Here is a 22,449-nt window from a genome sequence, read left to right on the forward strand (position 1 = left end):
TTCTTTTGGTGGGATTTGATCAACTCTGCAGTTTTACATTTTTTTGCACTATATACAAAAAGAGACTAAATGAAGGAAAACAGCAGAGCTTCCTCTCATTTCAGAGCTTCCCCTTAAATCTAGAACAAGTGGACTTGCAGGGCACAGTATATTTGCCGTTAATAAATCAACCTCATTGTGTCTACAATAAAATTTCTGCCTGCTCATATTTTTTTTAAAAGAGAAGTTCCAGCCTGTATAAATAAAAAAAAATGAAAAGTCAGGAACAGGGTTGCCATCCTCCTACAGTATTTTTTACTGACAAAACATGGAAAATTTACTGGCGGAGCACATTTTTTACTGGCATAAGAAATTACAGAACTCCTATTGAAAACTAAAACAGTGCATATTTGAACAGTATAAACATATATGAAAACACTGACAATACCTATACCAAAGTCATTTGTTTGATTTACACTTATAAAGTCAACACAGCATGAAAATATCAGCCCCTGATATATAGGCCTCTTTCACGCGACTGATACGCTCAAGTCCGCCTTTTTTCAGGTGGACCTGAACGGATGCTCCATAGAGGTCTATGGAGCGTCGGATGTCAGCGGTGACATGTCCGCTGACGTCCGATCCGCTCCGATCCGAAAAAGTCTGAGGATCGGATCGGGTGACGATGGACTCTGCGGTCCGTCCTCATCCGATCCCCTATAGGGGAGAGCGGTGCTCGGACAGGTCCGTCCCTGCACGGTGTGCAGAGACAAACCTGTCCTCTGCCTGCTCAGTGGGGATCGACAGAGCGATCCCCGCTGAGCAAGCGGATGTCCACGGGGCAGATCAGCGCGGATCCTTTCCGTGTGAAAGAGCCGTTACTGGTAGTTATAAAAAAATCACAGATTTTTACAAACTGTCAGTAAATTTACTGGCGTTTGACAACCCTAGTCAGGAGCTACAAATAGTGTAGCTCATGAATGTTAACCACTTAAGCCCCAGACCACTTTTTGCGATTCGACACTGCGTCTCTTTAACTGACAATTGTGCGGTCGTGCGACATGGCTCCCAAACAAAATTGACGTCCTTTTTTCCCCACAAATAGAGATTTCTTTTGGTGGTATTTGATCACCTCTGTGGTTTTTATTTTTTGCGCTATAAACAAAAAAAGAGCAACAATTTTGAAAAAAAAGCATTATATTTTACATTTTGTTATAATATAAAAAATATTTTTTTTCCTCAGTTTAGGCCAATATGTATTCTTCTACATATTTTTGATAAAGAAAATCACAATAAGTGTTAACTAATTGGTTTGCGCAAAAGTTATAGCGTTTACAAAATAGGGGACAGTTTTGTGGCATTTTTTTAAATAATTTTTTTTTGTTTACTAGTAATGGCGGGGATCAGCGATTTTTATCGTGACTGTGACATTACAGCAGACACATTGGACATTTTTGACACCATTGTCATTTATACAGCAATCAGTGCTATACAAATGCACTGATTCCTGTCTAAATGACACTGACAGTGAAGGGGTTAATAGCTAGGTGGCAGTGTAGAGGTTAAGTGTGTCCTGGGGCGAGTTTCTAACTGTGGGGCGGTGTGGCTGTGTGTGACACGTCACTGATCACTCCTCCCGATCACTAGGCAGAACAGGTAGATGCTTGTTTACATTAGCATCTCCCAGTTCTTCCTTCCCGTGAGACTATCGCGGGTATCCCCGCGGTGATCGAGTCCACGGGACTTGTGATCCGACTCACAGAGGTCTCAGCCAGCATGCACGCGATGGCGGCATGCACATGATGGCGTGGCCCCAAATTTAAAGGGACGTACAGGTATGCCCATTTGCCCATCCATGCCATTCTGCCAAAGTACATCAGCATGCGCCAGTTGGGAAGTGGTTAATATAAGGATACTTACCTGTAGTGGTATCCCGTGATGTCGGCACCCCTAGCCGATTTGTCCATCAGCTTTGGGTGCAGGAGCGGCATCCTTATAAGGGAAATAGGAAGTGAAGCCCTGCGGCTTCCCAGCCTGTTTCCTACTGTGCATGTGTGAGTTGCGCTGCCCTTATTGAAAGGTCCCACTCTCTTCTAGGACTTGTGTCTCCCAGAAGACAGCAGGGGGCGTAAAATTCAGTAGATCAACGCAATCAATGTGCAGCGATCTTATCCGGGAAGAGGGAGCGGGTACCTGGTTTTGACAAAAAGTGCCAAATATGGCAGTGGGGGTGGGGGGGGGGGGGGCTGGTGTGAACAAGCAGAGCTTCCACTTTTGGGCTGAGCTCCACTTTAGACTTCAGTTCCAGTTTTAATTTGAGTATCGCTTAGGCTGACTTCACATTTGCGTGTCTGTTGTTTCCTGTGTTCTTTTGTTATTACCTTGGACAGGTATGTTTGTCATGCGTTGACGTGTGCTGAAACTCCCATGAAAAGCTCATGAAAAGCATCAGTGGATTCAAAACTCGGAATGTTTTCAGCCAATGCGTGTCAAGGCACTGCACAGATCTGAATTGGCAGAATCCTGGCTTGTTTACACTCGTGTTGCTCTCTGAAGAGCGATCAGTATTGGATTGATCTTTGGAGGGTGTTTAACAGGTGTTGAGGAGGCATTATGTTGCCTGTTTTACCCCCTAAAAACCCCACCACCCCATTCAGTTGATTGAGTCTCATCTGTCAGTCGCTGTTGGCCGCCATGAGCGACAGTGCGGATAAATTTGGTTGCGCCGCAGTGGAAAGCATTGTGGCCATATGTACACCCCAATCCATTGCCTTTGCAGGTAGTAACGCTGCTCAGGTGTGTGTGTTTACAGTCCCCTAAATTCAAAGTGTAAATTTGCATTGCAAGCAGGGGGAAATAGTCCCCATCAACTCAAAACAACATGTCCATCTAAAGTCTAGAACACACTACTCATTTTTTCTTTCAGGGCTGAACAAAAAAAAACTGACAGCTCCAGAGGAGCCGATGTACTAACTAAGAGATGTTAGTACAGCTATCTCCCCTACTGTGCTATTGTGTTCTGACAGGGGGGACTGCCATGTCCCTTTAATAGAAGCTGGCCGCCTTCTGTTGGCTGCAGCACACGGGCAGAGCGTCTGGCGGTTTCTAGTGGACCAAGCGATGCTGCCCACCATTCAGCCCATGTGTACGGGCATTAGACTCTTCTGTCTTACAGGGTGATGGTACATTATTATTATTATTATTATAATTATTATTATAATACATATTATTATATATATTTATATATATGAGATCTTGTACAATATATATAGTACATGATCTCACTGCAGAGTTGTCACGTTATAGGAAGTAGAAAAATATATGATCAATTGACAGGATCAACAGGTAACAGAAATACAATATATTGTCAAAAGTATTGTGACAGCTGCCTTTACACGCACATTAACTTGTTTTTTTTTTGTTTTGTTTTTTCAAATAGCAATTTTTATTAGTCGTCATTGATTTTCAACAAAGGTAAAAAGCGTAACGTGAACGTACATGAACAAAAGCAAAATGTACACGACGGAAGTCCATTTAAGGTAGGAGCAAAATACAACAACCATAGTCATTGATACTACCGAAAATGTTACCGCACATCAACTTTAATGGCCTCCCAGTCTAAGGCTGGATTCACACCTACGCATTTTTATGTGCTTTTTGCATTTTGCTGATTTGCACTACAGATCGTGTTCCATAGGAAACCATGTTATTTGGACTCTAGGGCAAATCTGCAAAATGCAAAAAGCACTAAAACTGTATAGGTGTGAATCCAGCCTTAGTCTGCAGGGTTCAGTATTGGGTTGGCCCACCCTTTGCAGTTATAACAGCTTCAACTCTTCTGGGAAGGCTGTCCACAAGGTTTAGGTGTGTGTCTATGGAAATGTTGGACCATTCTTCCAGAAGTGCGTTTGTGAGGTCAGGCACTGATGTTGGACGAGAAGGCCTGGAGTGCAGTCTCACCTCTAATATATCCCAAAGGTGTTCTATCGGGTTGAGGTCAGGACTCTGTGTAGTCCAGTCAAGTTCCTCCACCCCAAACTCACTCATGCATGTCTTTATGGACCTTGCTTTTTGCACTGGTCCAAATCATTTGGTAGAGGTGGGGGTTATGGTGTGGGGTTGTTTTTCAGGAGTTGGGATTGGCCTCTTAGTTCCAGTGAAGGAATCTCTTAAGGCGTGAGCATACCAAGACATTTTGGACAATTTCTGCTCCCAGCTTTGTGGGAACAGTTTGAGGATGGCCCTTTCCTGTTCCAACTTGTCTGTGCACCAGTGCACAAACTTGACTGGCCTGCACAGAGTCCTGACCTCAACCTGATAGAACACCTTTGGGATGAATTAGAGTGGAGACTGCGAGCCAGGCCTTCTCATCCAACATCAGTGCCTGACCTCACAAATGCTCTTCTGGAAAAATGGTCAAACATTCCCATAGACACACTTCTAAACCTTGTGCTCAGCCTTCCCAGAAGACTTGAAGCTGTTATAGCTGCAAAGGGTGGGCAATGCAATACTGAACCCTACGGACTAAGACTGGGATGTCATTAAATGTCATGTGTGTGTAAAGGCAGGCGCCCCAATGCCTTTACACACAGTTTATTCTGGGAACTCAGAAACAAATGCTGTTAATTCTGGAAATAGACGGCATCATGTATAGCATTTTTTATTTCAGTCATAGTTTCATTCATAGCTTTTACAAAGAAAACATTCTGACTGGGTTCTCTCTCCCTAACGAGCATACGTGTCATCACTCCATTAATTCCTATAGATGATCTGTACAGTACTCTTGGTAGCCACCAGTCACCCAGCAGAGTAGGAATCAGGGTGGATATAAATAAATGATTTTATTTTTTTATCTGATTTTTTTTTTTGATTTTTTTTTATCAATTTTTTTAATAAAATGCTTTTGGGGTAAAAATCTATCTAAAGATAAATTTCTATTTAGGATGCATTAATAATTTAGTTTATTCAGCATGAAATGGAGCTTAGTTATGTAACATGAGGCTGTATATTCTGCAATATTTACATTTTTTGATAAACTCATTCAATGAATCCAAGCTCTGCAAGCTGAGATAACAGGCACTGCATTGATGTATTCACAGTAACCAGGCGATAAAACAAAATTCAGGAATATTCCTTTATCCCATTATTTTGCAAATCTATGTACACTACAAACTGTATGATTGAATAGGCTCAGATATCACTGTTTTACTAACCTGACAGCTTATTATTCTAAATAAGAAACCTTCATTTTGTTTGCAAATATTAAAGATTCTAACTACCAATAAGTCCTTACGTTTAAAGAGCACCTGTCACTTCAGATCCATCATGGCAGCACTTGTTAGCGGGCATCCACTCACCTGCTGCCACCACGTCCCTCACCTTGTTGTGTCACTGCCACATCACCAGCTGTCCCATTAAAGTGAATGGGACTGTCGGTGAGTCAACAGCGGGTCAGAGGAGGAGCCACTGCGGGACAGAGATGACAGTTGCTGTTTAACCACTTGACATCCGTGCTATGGCTGAATGACGGCCACAGTGAATTCAAATCCACCCTGGTAGGAATCATCCATAGTAATGAATAGGGCCCCTGGGTGCATGCATGGTAGGAAGAGGACCTGGATGAGACACTTTCCTTGCAAAGGCTCTGTAGTGCCAATCAGGACTTACCAATGAGGACCATGGAAGTCGGAAGAATGGAAATTTACTAGGAAGACTGCAATTAATGAGATGGTTCTAAAGTTGTCCTTTAAGCAGGAAGTCTGAGCAACAAATAGTTTTCTGTGTTCTTTCTTTTTTATGTATTCTTTATTAAGGCCCCAATCAAATCTGATTACGTAGATTCATGCAGATTTATCCTATTCAAATTCAATGGGTGTGTCTGAATATGCGCTGCACAAGTATTTATGTGCATTTTTCAAGCATTTCTCTGCCTAACAACTAGGCTCCTTCTCCTCCTCCTGAAGCTTATAATACATATAAAAAATGCTTCAAAAACGTGTATATATGCGTTAAAACATACCAAAAATTCACTGGCAAATCTCTGGCAAAAATACGCTCTGCTCAGGTGTGAATGCAGCCTTGATGTATAATTAAAGACTTTTTTTTTTTTTTTGGATAGTGTGGAGAGCAGGCATGTACCGGCCATCGGGACTACTGGGAGTTTCCCGGTGGGCCGATGGCTCAGTGGGCCACTCTGATGTAAGGGGGCTGGTGATGGGACACTCTGATGTAAGGGGGCTGCTGATGGGACACTCTGATGTAAGGGGGGTGCTGATGGGACACTCTGATGTAAGGGGCTGCTGATGGGACACTCTGATGTAAGGGGGTGCTGATGGGACACTCTGATGTAAGGGCGCTGCTGATGGGACACTCTGATGTAAGGGGGCTGCTGATGGGACACTCTGATGTAAGGGGCTGCTGATGGGACACTCTGATGTAAGGGGGCTGCTGATGGGACACTCTGATGTAAGGGGGGTGCTGATGGGACACTCTGATGTAAGGGGGGTGCTGATGGGACACTCTGATGTAAGGGGCTGCTGATGGGACACTCTGATGTAAGGGGGCTGCTGATGGGACACTCTGATGTAAGGGGGGTGCTGATGGGACACTCTGATGTAAGGGGGGTGCTGATGGGACACTCTGATGTAAGGGGCTGCTGATGGGACACTCTGATGTAAGGGGGCTGCTGATGGGACACTCTGATGTAAGGGGGCTGCTGATGGGACACTCTGATGTAAGGGGGCTGCTGATGGGACACTCTGATGTATGGAGGTGCTGGTAATGGGAAACTCTGATGTAAGGGGGCTGGTAATGGGACACTCTGATGTAAGGGGGCTGGTAATGGGACACTCTGATGTAAGGGGGTGCTGATGGAACACTCTGATGTAAGGGGGCTGCTGATGGGACACTCTGATGTTAGGGTGTGCTGATGGGACACTCTGATGTAAGGGGGGTGGTAATGGGACACTCTGATGTAAGGGGGTGCTGATGGGACACTCTGATGTAAGGGGGTGCTGATGGGACACTCTGATGTAAGGGGGTGCTGATGGGACTCTCTGATGTAAGGGGGTGCTGATGGGACTCTCTGATGTTAGGGAGTGCTGATGGGACACTCTGATGTAAGGGGGCTGGTGATGGGACACTCTGATGTAAGGGGGCTGCTGATGGGACACTCTGATGTAAGGGGTCTGCTGATGGGACACTCTGATGTATGGAGGTGCTGTTAATGGGACACTCTGATGTAAGGGGGCTGGTAATGGGACACTCTTATGTAAGGGGGCCGGTGATGGGACTCTCTGATGTTAGGGGGTGCTGATGGGACACTCTGATGTAAGGGGGTGCTGATGGGACACTCTGATGTTAGGGAGTGCTGATGGGCCACTCTGATGTAAGGGGGCTGGTGATGGGCCACTCTGATGTAAGGGGGCTGGTGATGGGACACTCTGATGTAAGGGGGCTGCTGATGGGACACTCTGATGTAAGGGGCTGCTGATGGGACACTCTGATGTAAGGGGGCTGCTGATGGGACACTCTGATGTAAGGGGGCTGCTGATAGGACACTCTGATGTATGGAGGTGCTGGTAATGGGACACTCTGATGTAAGGGGGCTGGTAATGGGACACTCTGATGTAAGGGGGCTGGTAATGGGACACTCTGATGTAAGGGGGTGCTGATGGGACACTCTGATGTAAGGGGGCTGCTGATGGGACACTCTGATGTTAGGGTGTGCTGATGGGACACTCTGATGTAAGGGGGCTGGTAATGGGACACTCTGATGTAAGGGGGCTGGTAATGGGACACTCTGATGTAAGGGGGTGCTGATGGGACACTCTGATGTAAGGGGGTGCTGATGGGACACTCTGATGTAAGGGGGTGCTGATGGGACTCTCTGATGTAAGGGGGTGCTGATGGGACTCTCTGATGTTAGGGAGTGCTGATGGGACACTCTGATGTAAGGGGGCTGGTGATGGGACACTCTGATGTAAGGGGTGCTGATGGGACTCTCTGATGTTAGGGGGTGCTGATGGGACACTCTGATGTTAGGGTGTGCTGATGGGACACTGATGTAATGGGGCTGGTAATGGGACACTCTGATGTAAGGGGACTGGTAATGGAACACTCTGATGTAAGGGGGTGCTGATGGGACACTCTGATGTAAGTTGGTGCTGATGGGACTCTCTGATGTAAGGGGGTGCTGATGGGACTCTCTGATTTAAGGGGGTGCTGATGGGACTCTCTGATGTAAGGGGGCTGGTGATGGGACACTCTGATGTAAGGGGGTGCTGATGGGACTCTCTGATGTTAGGGAGTGCTGATGGGACACTCTTATGTAAGGGGGCTGCTGATGGGACACTCTGATGTAAGGGGGCTGCTGATGGGACACTCTGATGTAAGGGGGCTGCTGATGGGACACTCTTATGTAAGGGGGCTGGTAATGGGACACTCTGATGTAAGGGGGCTGGTAATGGGACACTCTGATGTAAGGGGGCTGGTAATGGGACTCTCTGATGTAAGGGGGCTGGTGATGGGACACTCTGATGTAAGGGGGTGCTGATGGGACTCTCTGATGTTAGGGAGTGCTGATGGGACACTCTTATGTAAGGGGGCTGCTGATGGGACACTCTGATGTAAGGGGGCTGCTGATGGGACACTCTGATGTAAGGGGGCTGCTGATGGGACACTCTTATGTAAGGGGGCTGGTAATGGGACACTCTGATGTAAGGGGGCTGGTAATGGGACACTCTGATGTAAGGGGGCTGGTAATGGGACACTCTGATGTAAGGGGGTGCTGATGGGACACTCTGATGTAAGGGGGCTGCTGATGAGACACTCTGATGTACGGAGGTGCTGGTAATGGGACACTCTGATGTAAGGGGGCTGGTAATGGGACACTCTGATGTAAGGGGGCTGGTAATGGGACACTCTGATGTAAGGGGGCTGGTGATGGGACACTCTGATGTAAGGGGGTGCTGATGGGACTCTCTGATGTTAGGGGGTGCTGATGGGACACTCTGATGTTAGGGAGTGCTGATGGGACTCTGATGTTAGGGAGTGCTGATGGGACACTCTGATGTAAGGGGGCTGGTGATGGGACACTCTGATGTAAGGGGGTGCTGATGGGACTCTCTGATGTTAGGGGGCGCTGATGGGACTCTCTGATGTTAGGGAGTACTGATGGGACACTCTTATGTAAGGGGGCTGGTGATGGGACACTCTGATGTAAGGGGTGATGATGGGACACTCTGTTGTAAGGGGGTGCTGATGGGACACACTGATGTTAGGGGGCGCTGATGGGACACTCTGATGTTAGGGAGTGCTGATGGGACACTCTTATGTAAGGGGGCTGGTGATGGGACACTCTGATGTAAGGGGGTGCTGATGGGACTCTCTGATGTTAGGGTGTGCTGATGGGACACTCTGATGTAAGGGGGCTGGTAATGGGACACTCTGATGTAAGGGGGTGCTGATGGAACACTCTGATGTAAGGGGGCTGCTGATGGGACATTCTGATGTACGGAGGTGCTGGTAATGGGACACTCTGATGTAAGGGGGCTGGTAATGGGACACTCTGATGTAAGGGGGCTGGTAATGGGACACTCTGATGTAAGGGGGCTGGTGATGGGACACTCTGATGTAAGGGGGTGCTGATGGGACTCTCTGATGTTAGGGGGTGCTGATGGGACACTCTGATGTTAGGGAGTGCTGATGGGACTCTCTGATATTAGGGAGTGCTGATGGGACACTCTTATGTAAGGGGGCTGGTGATGGGACACTCTGATGTAAGGGGGTGCTGATGGGACACTCTGATGTTAGGGGGTGCTGATGGGACACTCTGATGTTAGGGAGTGCTGATGGGACTCTCTGATGTTAGGGAGTGCTGATGGGACACTCTGATGTAAGGGGGCTGGTGATGGGACACTCTGATGTAAGGGGGTGCTGATGGGACTCTCTGATGTTAGGGGGCGCTGATGGGACTCTCTGATGTTAGGGAGTACTGATGGGACACTCTTATGTAAGGGGGCTGGTGATGAGACACTCTGATGTAAGGGGTGATGATGGGACACTCTGTTGTAAGGGGGTGCTGATGGGACACACTGATGTTAGGGGGTGCTGATGGGACTCTCTGATGTTAGGGAGTGCTGATGGGACACTCTCATGTAAGGGGGCTGGTGATGGGACACTCTGATGTAAGGGGGTGCTGATGGGACACTCTGATGTTAGGGGGTGCTGATGGGACACTCTGATGTTAGGGAGTGCTGATGGGACTCTCTGATGTTAGGGAGTGCTGATGGGACACTCTGATGTAAGGGGGCTGGTGATGGGGCACTCTGATGTAATGGGTGATGATGGGACACTCTGTTGTAAGGGGGTGCTGATGGGACACACTGATGTTAGGGAGTGCTGATGGGACACTCAAAATGTAAGTGGGCCGGTCTGGATGAAGTCCAGGGCCAAATTTCTGTCCCAGTCCAGCCCTGGTGGAGAGGGATCAGATCTGTGACCCCGTTAGGGAGACTCACCCTCTACTTTCATTTTTAACCATTATCATCGAAAGTGAAGGTAAAAGGAAATCACTAATTTTGGGTTGACGCCGAAACAGGATTATCGGCACTAGTTCTGGTGACACCCAGGGATTCCCTTACTCAGAAGGGATTTCCTCTCAATTCCTGTATTTGGCATGGGATAGGATGTGAAAGGAAGTCTGAACAACGAGCCACAGATGTGGAAAGAAAACTGACGGGTGGTTGTAACCCTCCCTTGCTCTATTAAAAAGAAAAAGAAAAAAAATTTGGTCTACAGTTCAACAATAATGGCTCATTTACTTGGGCACCATACAGCATTAGGACCCCTTTCACGCTGAGCCGTGGCCGCATTAGCGCTAAAGCAGTGAGCATTTTAGCTGCACTTTAGTGATGTTTAATCAGGGTGTTTAACCCCCACTAGCTGGGCACTTTTAACCCCCGCTAGCGGCTGAAGAGGGGGTTAAACGTACCCATGTTGTGGCGCTTCCGAAGTACTTTTCAGGCTCTTTGGAAGCGCTGCCAATTCATTTCAATGGGCAGGGTGTTTTGGAAGCTTTGTATACAGCACTCCCAATCCGCTCTAAAGATGCTGCTTGCAGGACTTTTCCTAACGTCCCCCAAGCGCACCGCCCCAGTGTGAAAAGACACACTAAAATGTATTATAAAAAGGAATCCCCTGGGGGAGGATTTTAAAGGCACGTACAACTTGATTGAAAAACAATGAAAAATATTTTATTACATAAAACAAACAAGGAAGTAATATACAATATACATAAAAAAAATATCTCTGGGTACAATTATAAAGACACTGTTAATAACAATGTGCACCACATAGGTTTATAATATAATCCATGTAGGTATAGCCACCCTACGCGCTTCGGAGCTTAATAAAGCATATCCTTCTTCAGGGGTGTAGATACAACATTAACATGGAATCTGTTGAATAACGGAGGACAAGATATTAGAGCGGGAGATGTAAGCGCCCAGATGTAATCCACATATAAACTGACAAAAGAATCCATATAAGCCATGGGAATACCATGGATTTGGGGGTGACAAATAATGAAATAAAAAATGGTCATGTAATAGAGTTGCACAAAATGCTGAAGGCCTCCCTCGCCCTTAAAGGTACAGAATAAAATAATTAGCTTCAAACACTGGCAAAATAGAACGATAATCAATTATTATAGTGCAATATAACTCTACTGCTTAGTTTAACAATAACACAATCATACAACAGTTCATTTAGCAATAACGCCATCAAAATAAATAATAGTACATATTGGATGACTTATATGTAAAAAGCGCAAAAGATGACAAAAAAAGATAGTGGTATAAATATCATAAGTATAAGTAGCTAATTCCCTATTGTTTCCTACCCCCTGAGACGAACCCTTCCAAAAACGGTTTGAACCAAATAGTGTCGTTAAGACCCGGAGACTGAGTAGCTTTCAAGGAGTGAATCCATCTGCAGGAGAATTTTGTTCCAATCTCCCCCCCTGTGGTTTGGGTGAATTCTGTCCAAGATGAGGAATTTGATTTTGGGGAGTTTCCCCCATGGACTAAGGTGGTGTGGCGGCCTAGGGGGAGGTCCGGATCACAGGTGCGCATACTAGTAATATGCCTATATGCACGTTTCCAAAATTCCTGTTTGGTTTTGCCAACGTAAAAACAACTGCACTCACACAGGAGCAAATAAATTACTCTGAATGTGTGGCAGTTGGCAAAGTGTTTTGGGTGAAAGATTTTGCCATTGGGCAAAAGTGGATTTTTTTGTGTCAACATAAATTTGCAGTTATGACATTTACCGCATGTAAAAGTGCCTTTGTATTTGCAGTGTGTAAAACTTGTAGCGTCTCGAAATTCACTTTTCACAAGGGTGTCACCAATGGATGTGGCTTGTTTGAAAGTAAAGGAGGGTTTTGATGTCACAAATTTGCCTAGAGACGGATCGCATGTAAGAATGTGCCAGCATTTTTCAATCATTTTCTTAACCTGCTCTTGTTGGTTGCTAAATTTAGTTATAATTCTGATATCCTCAGTTTCCTTTTTAGATTTTTTGCGATGTATAAGGTCGATTCTATTGTGAAGGCAAGCTCGTTTGAAGGCGCGCTTCAGGGAGGTATGGGAATAGCCCCGCAAAAGCAATCTCTTGCGGAGCTGATTGGCCTCCTCCCGAAACACGACCTCATCCGAGCAATTACACCTAACTCGAAGGTACTGGCTGTACGGGATGGAATTTATTAGGGGTTTGGGATGAAAGCTTGACACGTAGAGAATAGAGTTGCCTGCAGTTGGCTTCCTAAATAGTTTACTTAACACTTTGCCAGATTCACCCCTGTAAATCTCCACATCAAGGAAGGTGATGCGATCAAGATCAGAGTTCATAGTAAAATGTAGATTAAAGTTATTCTTGTTAATTCTCAGGAGCCACTGTTCTAACGGGTCATGGGGGCCGTCCCAGATGATGAAGATGTCGTTGATGTACCGGTACCAACAAAGAATGTGGTCCGAGTACATCGACAAGTCCTCATCATCCAGAACCATTGCCTCCCACTCCCCCAGGTACAGGTTGGCGTAGGATGGGGCATAGCAGGTCCCCATCGCTACCCCCTGCACCTAGAGGAAGTAGGAGCCGTTGAAGGTGAATACATTGTGTTGTAAAATGAAATCTAAAATTGACATGATAAACTCCCCGTATCTCGGGTCGATCTCGGGGTTCTTGGATAGAAAGTGTTGAACAACTGCTATCCCCTTTTATCGTGAGGGATCGAGTTGTAAAGGAATTCTGCATCCACTGCTACAAAGATGGCGTGGTCCAGAATGATTAAGGAATCAATGACTTGAAGAAACTAAAGAGTATCCTTAACAAAGGAAGGCAAGGAGGAAACTTTGCTAGTGTTGTCACTGACAGCCAACGCCTGAGATAATTGGCCTACCAGGGGGGTTGTTTGCATTCTTGTGAATTTTTGGCAAAGCATAAAATACGGGAACACGTGGAAATTTATTTTGAACAAATTCCCAAGTTTGTTGGGTGATAATTTGATTAGAGAAGGCCGAATCAATGATAGCATAAAACTCAAGGGTGTACTTCTTCACAATGTTGGCAGGGACACAACGGTACCAGTCAGTGTTGCTGAGTATTTTAGTGCACATTTCGATGTATGTTGTATTGTCAAGAAGGACAATATTTCCTCCCTTATCTGATGTTTTAATTGTGATATTTTTGTTAAGTGAGAGTTGTTTAAGGGCTATGTGTTCCTGTCTACTGAGGTTGGCTAGGACCTGCGTTTCCGGATTTTTAACGCTTCCAAATCATTGTAGATGAGCTTCAAAAATGCTGCGGCATTAGGGCATGTACTGGGGGCAGGGCAAAAGTCAGATTTCTTCTTAAGATTGGATTTAGTTTACCTTAAAAGGGATATCCTGTGGATCTACTGTGTCCTCCAACAAGGAGGTTAAATCGAGTTGATCAATAAGGTCAATTGGATTATTTTCTTTCAAAAGGGCCACTAATTGGTCCAGTGCTTGTGTTTCTTGGGAGGTGTGTGTAGTATGAACTTCCTTATTGGAGAAAAGTTTCTTTAGAAGTAATTTACGAACAAATAATTGAAGGTCTTTATATACGTCGAATACATCAATATCTTGGGTAGGGCAAAAATTGAGGCCTTTCCTCGGGACGTTAATTTCATCAACAGGGAGCTTGTAAGAAGAAAGATTAACTTTGGTTAAATCAGATAATAACTCGCCTGCAAAAACGGCTCTCCTGCAGTCTGTGTGGAAGCCCCAAGTGCTTTCACACTGAGGAGATGCGCTGGCAGGACTTTAAAAAAAAGTCCTGCAAGCAGCATCTTTTGAGTGGTGTATACCGCTCCTCCACCACTCCTGCCCATTGAAATGAATGGGCACCACTGCCGAAGCACCTGCAATGCGATTTGGCAGCTGAGCTTCACGGGCACATTTAACCCCTTCCTGGGCCGCTAGCTGAATTATAAGTGCCCTGCTAAAATGACGGTAAAGCGCTGCTAAAACTGGCAGCGTTTTACCGTCAACGCCTGCTCGCTCCAGTGTGAAAGCAGCCTTAAGACCCCTTTCACACCAGGGTGTTTTGCAGGCGCTATAGCGTTAGAAATAGAGCTTGCAAAACGCCCTAAAGAAGCTGCACCATTGTGTGTAGTGTGAAAGCCCGAGGGCTTTCACACGACACTGGCAGGACGTCAGAAAAAAGTCCTGCCAGCAGCTTCTTAGGAGCGGTGTGTTTACCGCTCCTCCACCACTGCTCCCTATTGAAATCAATGGGGCAGCGCTGTAATACTGCCGGAAAAACGCCGCTATTGCGGCGTATTGCTGGCGGGTTTAACCCTTTTGCGGCCGATAGTGGGGGTAAAAGTGCCCCGCTAGCACCCGAAATGCGCCGCAAATCCGGCGGTAAAACGCCACTAAAAATAGCAGCGTTTTACCACCCACGCTATCGGTGGTGTGGTGTGAAAGGGGTCTTGGTGATACAGAAAATTTCTTACATTAAACAAAACAAACATCCAAACAGTTCACGTGTATGTATAATTTAGAATTATATATATATATATATATATATATATATATATATATATATATATATATACATATAAAAAAACAGGTAATCAAAACTTTTGGATGAAAAAAATGGGCTAACTTTACTGTTTTTTTTTTTTAAATCTGTGTATTTTTTCCCCAAAAAATTGAGTTTGAAAGACCGCTGCGCAAATACCGTGTGACATAATATATTGCAACAACCGCTATTTTATTCCCTAGGATCTCTGCTAAAAAATATATATATATAAGTTTTGGGGGTTCTAAGTGAATTTCTATCAGAAAATACTGGATCTTTATTTGTAAGCATCAAGTGTCAAAAAAGATTTAGTCTTTAAATGGTTAAACTGAGAACTTCTACACACAGAGTTCAATTCATTCATTCAAGTGTAAACATTGTATCATTTTGATCTTTTCTTGGCAGACTGCCCAGGAGACAAGTCACTGAAGTCATTTGCAAGTTGCGCTGAATATATCATCGGCCTTTTTTAACAGAACAATCGGCCGATGCCGATTAATTAAAAAACGCCAAATATCGGCTGATATATCGGTCGACCTCTAGTTGAGACTGTACAATTATGGGGGGTGCCCACAAGGATTTGTTCTAAAAAAGAAGGATCATTGGAAATGGTGTCAATAGAAGTAATAGTAATTGGGTTTTGATTTACAGTGCTAGTGTGGGTGTTAGGAGCGGCTTCCGGAACAGCCGCGGAAGGTGTAACCAACTGCCCCGGAAGTGATGTAGATGGAGGTGCAGATTGAGGATGTGTAATCATATAGAGTGTGAGTTTTTTAGCTTGTTGCTTTTCGGTGGAATCGCCGGAATATAAATTAGTACTCGGTGTGGTCTTGGATTTTTGATTAGATTGGGAATGTGAGGGGTGCGACTGATACGAGGAGTTTGATGTAGAACGGGGAAAAGAGGAAGTGTTTCTAATTGGTTGAGTAGAATTAACCGAGGGGTGTGGTAGATTTAAAGGGCCTTTACTTAAATTGGGTTTGTTGGAGGTAAAGGTCCATGTATGTATATTATATGTTACTTCCTTGTTTGTTTTATGTAATAAAATATTTTTGATTGTTTTTCAATCAAGTTGTATGTGCCTTTAAAATCCACCCCCACGGGATTCCTTTTTATAAACCATTTTTTCCGGATGTGGCACAACTAATACCGAAATGGGATCAGGAGATCAAGTCGTAGTCAAACATAATAACGAATGGGGATTCATTTTGGATTTTCATATGCAATACAAAGTGGTAGAAGATATCTTCAAGCGGCATTGGCATGTCCTTTTGCTAGATAAAAAAACGAAATCCTGCATTTCCATCTCAACCTCAATTTATTTATAGGAAGGCCCCAAATTTCGGTGACAAAATTATAAAAGAAAGTGGTTGACCCCCCGAAACCTCCAACTACTTTTTGGGATCGAAATGGCTTTTTTGCTTGCCGGAGATGCAAAGCTTGCTGAGAAATCTCTAGGCCAGTTAGATCATTATACAATTTTTCCTCTCCATCAAATAATCGAGTGTTCAACATAAAACAGTTTATTACATGTAACAGCACTCACGTTGTATATGCTTTAAAATGCCCTTGTGGGTTGATGTATATTGGAAGGACAAAAAGAAAATTTAGAGTGAGAATCGCTGAACACATTCATAAAATTAAAATTGGATTCAAAGACCATAATGTGTCGTTACATTTCAAACTCAAATATAATATGGACGCCACTGGTCTCCAATTTTGGGGAATTGAACAAATCCAACCCTATTGGAGAGGAATCAATATGGTACGGGAATTGTCAAAACACGAGACTCAATGGATATAATTAGTTGATGTTTTGAGTCCTAGGGGCCTGAATATCGAATTGGACATCAATTGCTTTATAAGTGACACTTAATCAGATTATATCAATTACATGGATGCGCCCCCTGTGGTGGATTAGATCATTTACGCTCTACCATTCATGCATTGTTAGAAGGGGTTGGATACACAGAATTATCTATATAAAGGAAAACCAGAGACGATCCTGTATAAAAGAACCACATCCGAGTACACACAAAGATCAATGATGATCGTAGAGTAGTGTGCATAAAAGTAATTACATAAGAGCAATCATATAAAAAGAATGACACACGTACGGATGGACTTACTATAGACGCTTCTGTGAAATATATACACAGATTTTCATTTGAATTAAAAATCATTTTCCAGTTAAAAATAATTTTTAAACTATAATTTATTTCTTAAACTAAAATCAATTTAGATTTGAATTTGTTCCTCGATTTTTTGATTATAGATGGGTTATTTACTAATCAAAATAAAAGGGCATAATCTATCATGGTGTTAAATCCCCATAATTTCTAAACCAGTTCCGGATTTATTCATTTCATTCTTAAGGTACTGTAATTTTAAATCTTTTTTTTTTAATATATATTTTTTAATGAATTCATTAGTTTTAATTCATTAAATAATAGTGTGCTTGCTCTTACTTTCACAGCGATACCTCACATGTGTGGTGCCATGGGCATAGCATAAGGGGTTGCAGGGGTCACAATGGCAACCCTGTCCCTAGCTCCAGGGGGCCCCAGCAGCCTCCCTGCCATATTATCATATCCTCCACAAAGTCCAGCTCTGATCTGCCATAGGGCCCCACAGCCACGCTCCAGTACTGGGTTTCCATTTTGCCTTCCACAATTGACACCCCTCCAATCTCATTGGCTGTGAAGCATTTCCAGAATGGAGAGGAGCATGAGGTAAGAACAGCCCAGGATGGGTAAGTGTCTGTGCTGTGTGCTGGCAACATGGAATGGTAACCGTGCTTAGCGAGGCAAGAGGAGGAGACTGTTGCTGTCCTATAGCCATGATGGGACCTTCATGTGTCTTCTAGTCACCAGCTGGGATACTCTGTACGCCCCCACTCGGGGATGTCTGCTTACCCCGACTTCCCTGACAACTGGGGAAAAGATATACACCTCCGGGAGGTGACCTTCCCCCAACACCTTCCAAAACTCACAGAGAAACCTTCAGAAATTGCTAAAACAAATCCCTTAACATCTCATCAGGGGGCCCCTGAAGGGCTACTGGCTCCAGATTTCATGTCACATGGCTTTGCCGTCCCAGATCTAAGTTGCACCCCCCCAAAGCCCCCTGACCACCCCACTGCCCTGGATACTATGCCCGGCTGCTGAGCTCCTTTCCCATTACAGCACTCTATACTGCTCCTTCTCCGCAGGGCTGAAATCACATTCCTTTACAACACAGCCAGTTAGCCATGATCTCCACAGGGTGTATCTGCCTACTGCAAATACACTGCCGTTCTGACAGAGAATTTCGCAAGTCAGAAGGACAACATAAAAGCCAGAAACACCCTGTGAAGACTGAGAGACTGCGTGTAAAGGAATGTGATTTCAGACCTGTGTAGTGTGGGGGCCGAGGAACTCTATACAGTGCTGAGATGGGAAAGGAGCAATGTCAAGTGACCTGCCAGGGGTCCCTCTCCTCTGATTCTCCAACGGTAATCACTGTCCTCTCATGTAAAGAGGAACTCAAAACTCTTAAGCCACTTTGGGTATCTTGGCATGCAGTGGGTGTTTCTGCACGCACGGTTGAAGTGGTGGGTGGTAATGAGGGGGGTCCAGGCCAACTTTTGCATCGGGGCCCACAAGCTTCAAGGTATGCCTTGTGTGGTGCGACCGCTATTTACATAAGTATGCAGGACCTACATGCACGTTTACATTTGTGCATGAGCATGGGTGTATGGGGCGCTTACATATTTTTTTTTTTTTGGATGAACAAGGGATTAACAACATTCATGGTCTGTGACATATCCAGTTTTTAAGCCCATATCTCTCCTTTTGCCTCCAAAGCATGTGATCAAAGCAAGATCAGTTTGATCAGATGCTGTACAAACCAGTAATGGCTTCTAATCAAAACAAAAGTAATGTAACAGAAGAGGGGAAGAAACTCTTTCACAGTGATTGCGATTAGAGCGGTTATATTGGTAGCGGGCTCCCCGATGGGACAGGAGAGCCCGGTAAAGGTGGATAGGGTCCCCCTTGCTCCATCTGTAAAAATGACCGAGAGGCTGTAGAGCCAATTGGACCATTTTTCCCCAAATAGCGAAACACTCAGAGAAAAAGGATAATACCAAGACCATTGTTGTAGCTGCACTGATCCTGATCCTTGCTGAGCTTGAATCCATGTATGACTGGCTTTAGTTTGCCTCTATAGATACCCTGTGCTGTTATTCCAGGTATAACAGGCCCCTGTGCACAAATGGCATCCCACACTGTGTATTTTTGGCCCAGGGATGACATCTAGCACCGTGTGTCACGGGCCCACAGATCAGGTGGCACACCGGATATGGCAATGGTACACTCATGAAAGGAGGATGGGAAAAGGGAAGTCTATTATAAAACATTTTCAGATGGGCATTCCAATCAGGTCCACCTATCAGTTTTTACGGCTGACTTGATTGGAAGGTCCATTCATCCCTATGGACAAGCAGCTGTACACAGACTTGTGTCCATTTACACCCGCCTACCCCTGGGTTCGATCAGGCCCTTAAAAACAAAGCGTAGAGGACTCTCTCTTGAGTTTAAGGTGAAGCAGTTCCTACTGAACTGTCTGAGATTCAAACCATGTATGGGCAGGCTGATTGCACCCAAGCTTATTGATCAATCCACTTGGGTACAACTAGCCTGTTTGATTTTTCATGAGATCATTGCTAGAGGTTAAGCAATAATCACTGTGGCTCTCCCCATGAGGAGAACACAATAGCTCCACGGGATGGATTCCCCCATCAACATCAGTGTTGATGGGGGAATGCACCTATTTTCTTTCCTGCAACCACAGGTTGAAAATCTAACCATCTATGGCTGGCTTAACAGTCATCGGAGTTGCACCTGCTCTGACTAGATGGAGGTTGGAATCAGACCTGTGTTCCGGTGCATTGTGTTTAGAACGAATAAAAGAAAAAAAAATTCTTACACACACTATTTATTTTTATTTCATTTTATTAAATGTTTTTCACAATATAACAATAAAGTATATACATAATTTCTTCTGCCATGATGCACCACAATGCATGGTAGTGCGTTGAACTGCATTGTGTTGAATTGTACTGCATGTGTGTTGGAAGTGCATTTGGTCAATGTGTTGGGGTACCATTGACGATGGATGGCACTGCACCACACTGATGCTTGTAACGTGAATTAAAAAAACATAGGTTGGGGTAATGCACATTTACCACAACACAATGGTGTGATTTTGCACTAAAGCATGGCAGTTCACAGAACCATCCAAAACACAAATTTCCCCAGCATACTTACCAGCTAGCCAGCATAATATAACGAAAAAAAGGCTAAACTGTTTCTGCAATTTACATTGGATGCAAATATATGTGAAGCCGCACTGCCACGTCAAGGCCCCTCTGCAAAGTGCGGTCCCTAACTATAATGTTTCTAAATTGAGAAATATATAGGAAGAAATAAATAGAGTGTCTAAACTAGTTACAATTTTTTTTTAAAAACAGAGGTTTTTGTTATATATTTGCATTCATAAGTGAAGCTACATAGAGCTCCCAGGGATCCCATTGGATCTTCCTTGTGGCTTGTGCTTGGTCACAGTGAGACCTCGTATGATTGGGATTTCTGTGTCCCTCTAATGTAATGTTTCCAGGGTATATGCCTGTTAACCCTCTAAGTCTTAGGTGCTCGCAGTGATACTGGTGTTAGGTTTAGAAAGTCTCTAGCACTCAAAAAGATTATTTCCACTTATTGTGAAAAAATTTCATATTATTGCAGCCACTGTTTTATTGCTGGTTTGATAGTACCAGAAAATAAAAAAAAACTGGCCTCCAACCTCCCCTTATAGCCAGTCCAACACACACCTAAAAAGTATCAGCCTCCCGCCTGCAAAAAAAACCCTGTGTCACTCCTGGAGCCTGAACGGCCCACTTTGATGGAGCCAGAACGGGGGTGTCACACTCTCCTGGAGCCTGAAAAGGCCCATTCTTCTGGAGCCAAACTGGCCCATTCTTCTAGAGCCTGAACGGCCCGCTCTGATGGAGCCTGAACAGCCCTCTCTGATGGATCCTGAACGGCACAGTCTGATGGAGCCTGAACGGCCCGCTCTGATGGAGCCTGAACGGCACAGTCTGATGGAGCCTGAACGGCCCGCTCTGATGGATCCTGAACGGCACAGTCTGATGGAGCCTGAACCGCCCGCTCTGATGGAGTCTGAACGGGGGTGTCACACTCTGATGGAGCCTGAACGGGGGTGACACGTGCTGATGGAGCCTGAACGGGGGTGTCACACGCTGATGGAGCCTGAACGGGGGTGTCACATGCTGATGGAGTCTGAACGGGGGTGTCACACTCTGATGGAGCCTGAAAGGGGGTGTCACACGCTGATGGAGCCTGAAAGGGGGTGTCACACTCTGATGGAGCCTGAAAGGGGGTGTCACACTCTGATGGAGCCTGAAAGGGGGTGTCACACTCTGATGGAGCCTGAACGGGGATGACACGCGCTGATGGAGCCTGAACGGGGGTGTCACACGCTGATGGAGCCTGAACGGGGGTGTCACACTCTGATGGAGCCTGAAAGGGGGTGTAACACTCTGATGGAGCCTGAACGGGGGTGTCACATTCTCCTGGAGCTTGAAAAGGCCCATTCTTCTGGAGCCAAACTAGCCCATTCTTCTAGAGCCAGAGAAGCCCACTCTTCTGGAGCCTGAATCTCCCAATCGTCTGGAACCTGATCGGCCCAATCCCCTGAAGCCTGAATCTCCCATTCTTCTGAAACCTGATCGGCCCAATCTCCTGGAGCCTGAATCTCGCACTCTGATGGAGCCTGAATCTCGCACTCTGATGGAGCCTGAACTTCGCACTCTGATGGAGCCTGAACTTCGCACTCTGATGGAGCCTGAACCTCGCACTCTGATGGAGCCTGAACCTCGCACTCTGATGGAGCCTGAACCTCGCACTCTGATGGAGCTTGAATGGGGGTGTCGCACTCTGATGGAGCCTGAACCTTGCACTCTGATGGAGCCTGAATGGGGGTGTCGCACTCTGATGGAGCCTGAATGGGGGTGTCGCACTCTGATGAAGCCTGAACGGGGGTGTCGCACTCTGATGGAGCCTGAACGGGGTTGTCGCACTCTTCTTGAGTCTGAACGTGGGCGACACACTTTTCTGGAGTTTGAACAATTTCTTCCAACTTGTTGGCAATCTTCACTCCCAAAAATTCTGCACCCCTCCCATTTAAGTGCAGTCCATCCCTTCCATAGAGCCGGGAAGCGACTGCAAAGTCAGACCAGTTCTCCATGAAGCCAAACTCCTCTTCTCTGCACCAGTTCTTCAGCCACTTGTTAAGCTCTCT

The 22,449-nt window shown here is 45.3% G+C and overlaps 1 protein-coding gene across 7 annotated transcripts in view; it reads left to right on the forward strand.

Annotated features, from left to right (window-relative positions):
* LOC143988917 (b(0,+)-type amino acid transporter 1-like) overlaps nucleotides 1–22,449 on the forward strand; it is a 401,901-nt gene that overhangs the window by 215,389 nt on the left and 164,063 nt on the right. For all 7 annotated transcript variants that reach the window (XM_077488835.1, XM_077488836.1, XM_077488837.1 and 4 more), the window contains one exon: nucleotides 3,419–3,518. The gene's annotated coding sequence lies outside the window, so the exon portion shown is untranslated. The remainder of the gene's footprint in view (nucleotides 1–3,418; nucleotides 3,519–22,449) is intronic.

Source organism: Lithobates pipiens, unplaced genomic scaffold (assembly GCF_037356315.1).
Source record: "Lithobates pipiens isolate NorthernLeopardFrog02 unplaced genomic scaffold, aLitPip1_a1.2 Scaffold_18, whole genome shotgun sequence".
NCBI classification, from domain to species: Eukaryota; Metazoa; Chordata; class Amphibia; order Anura; family Ranidae; genus Lithobates; species Lithobates pipiens.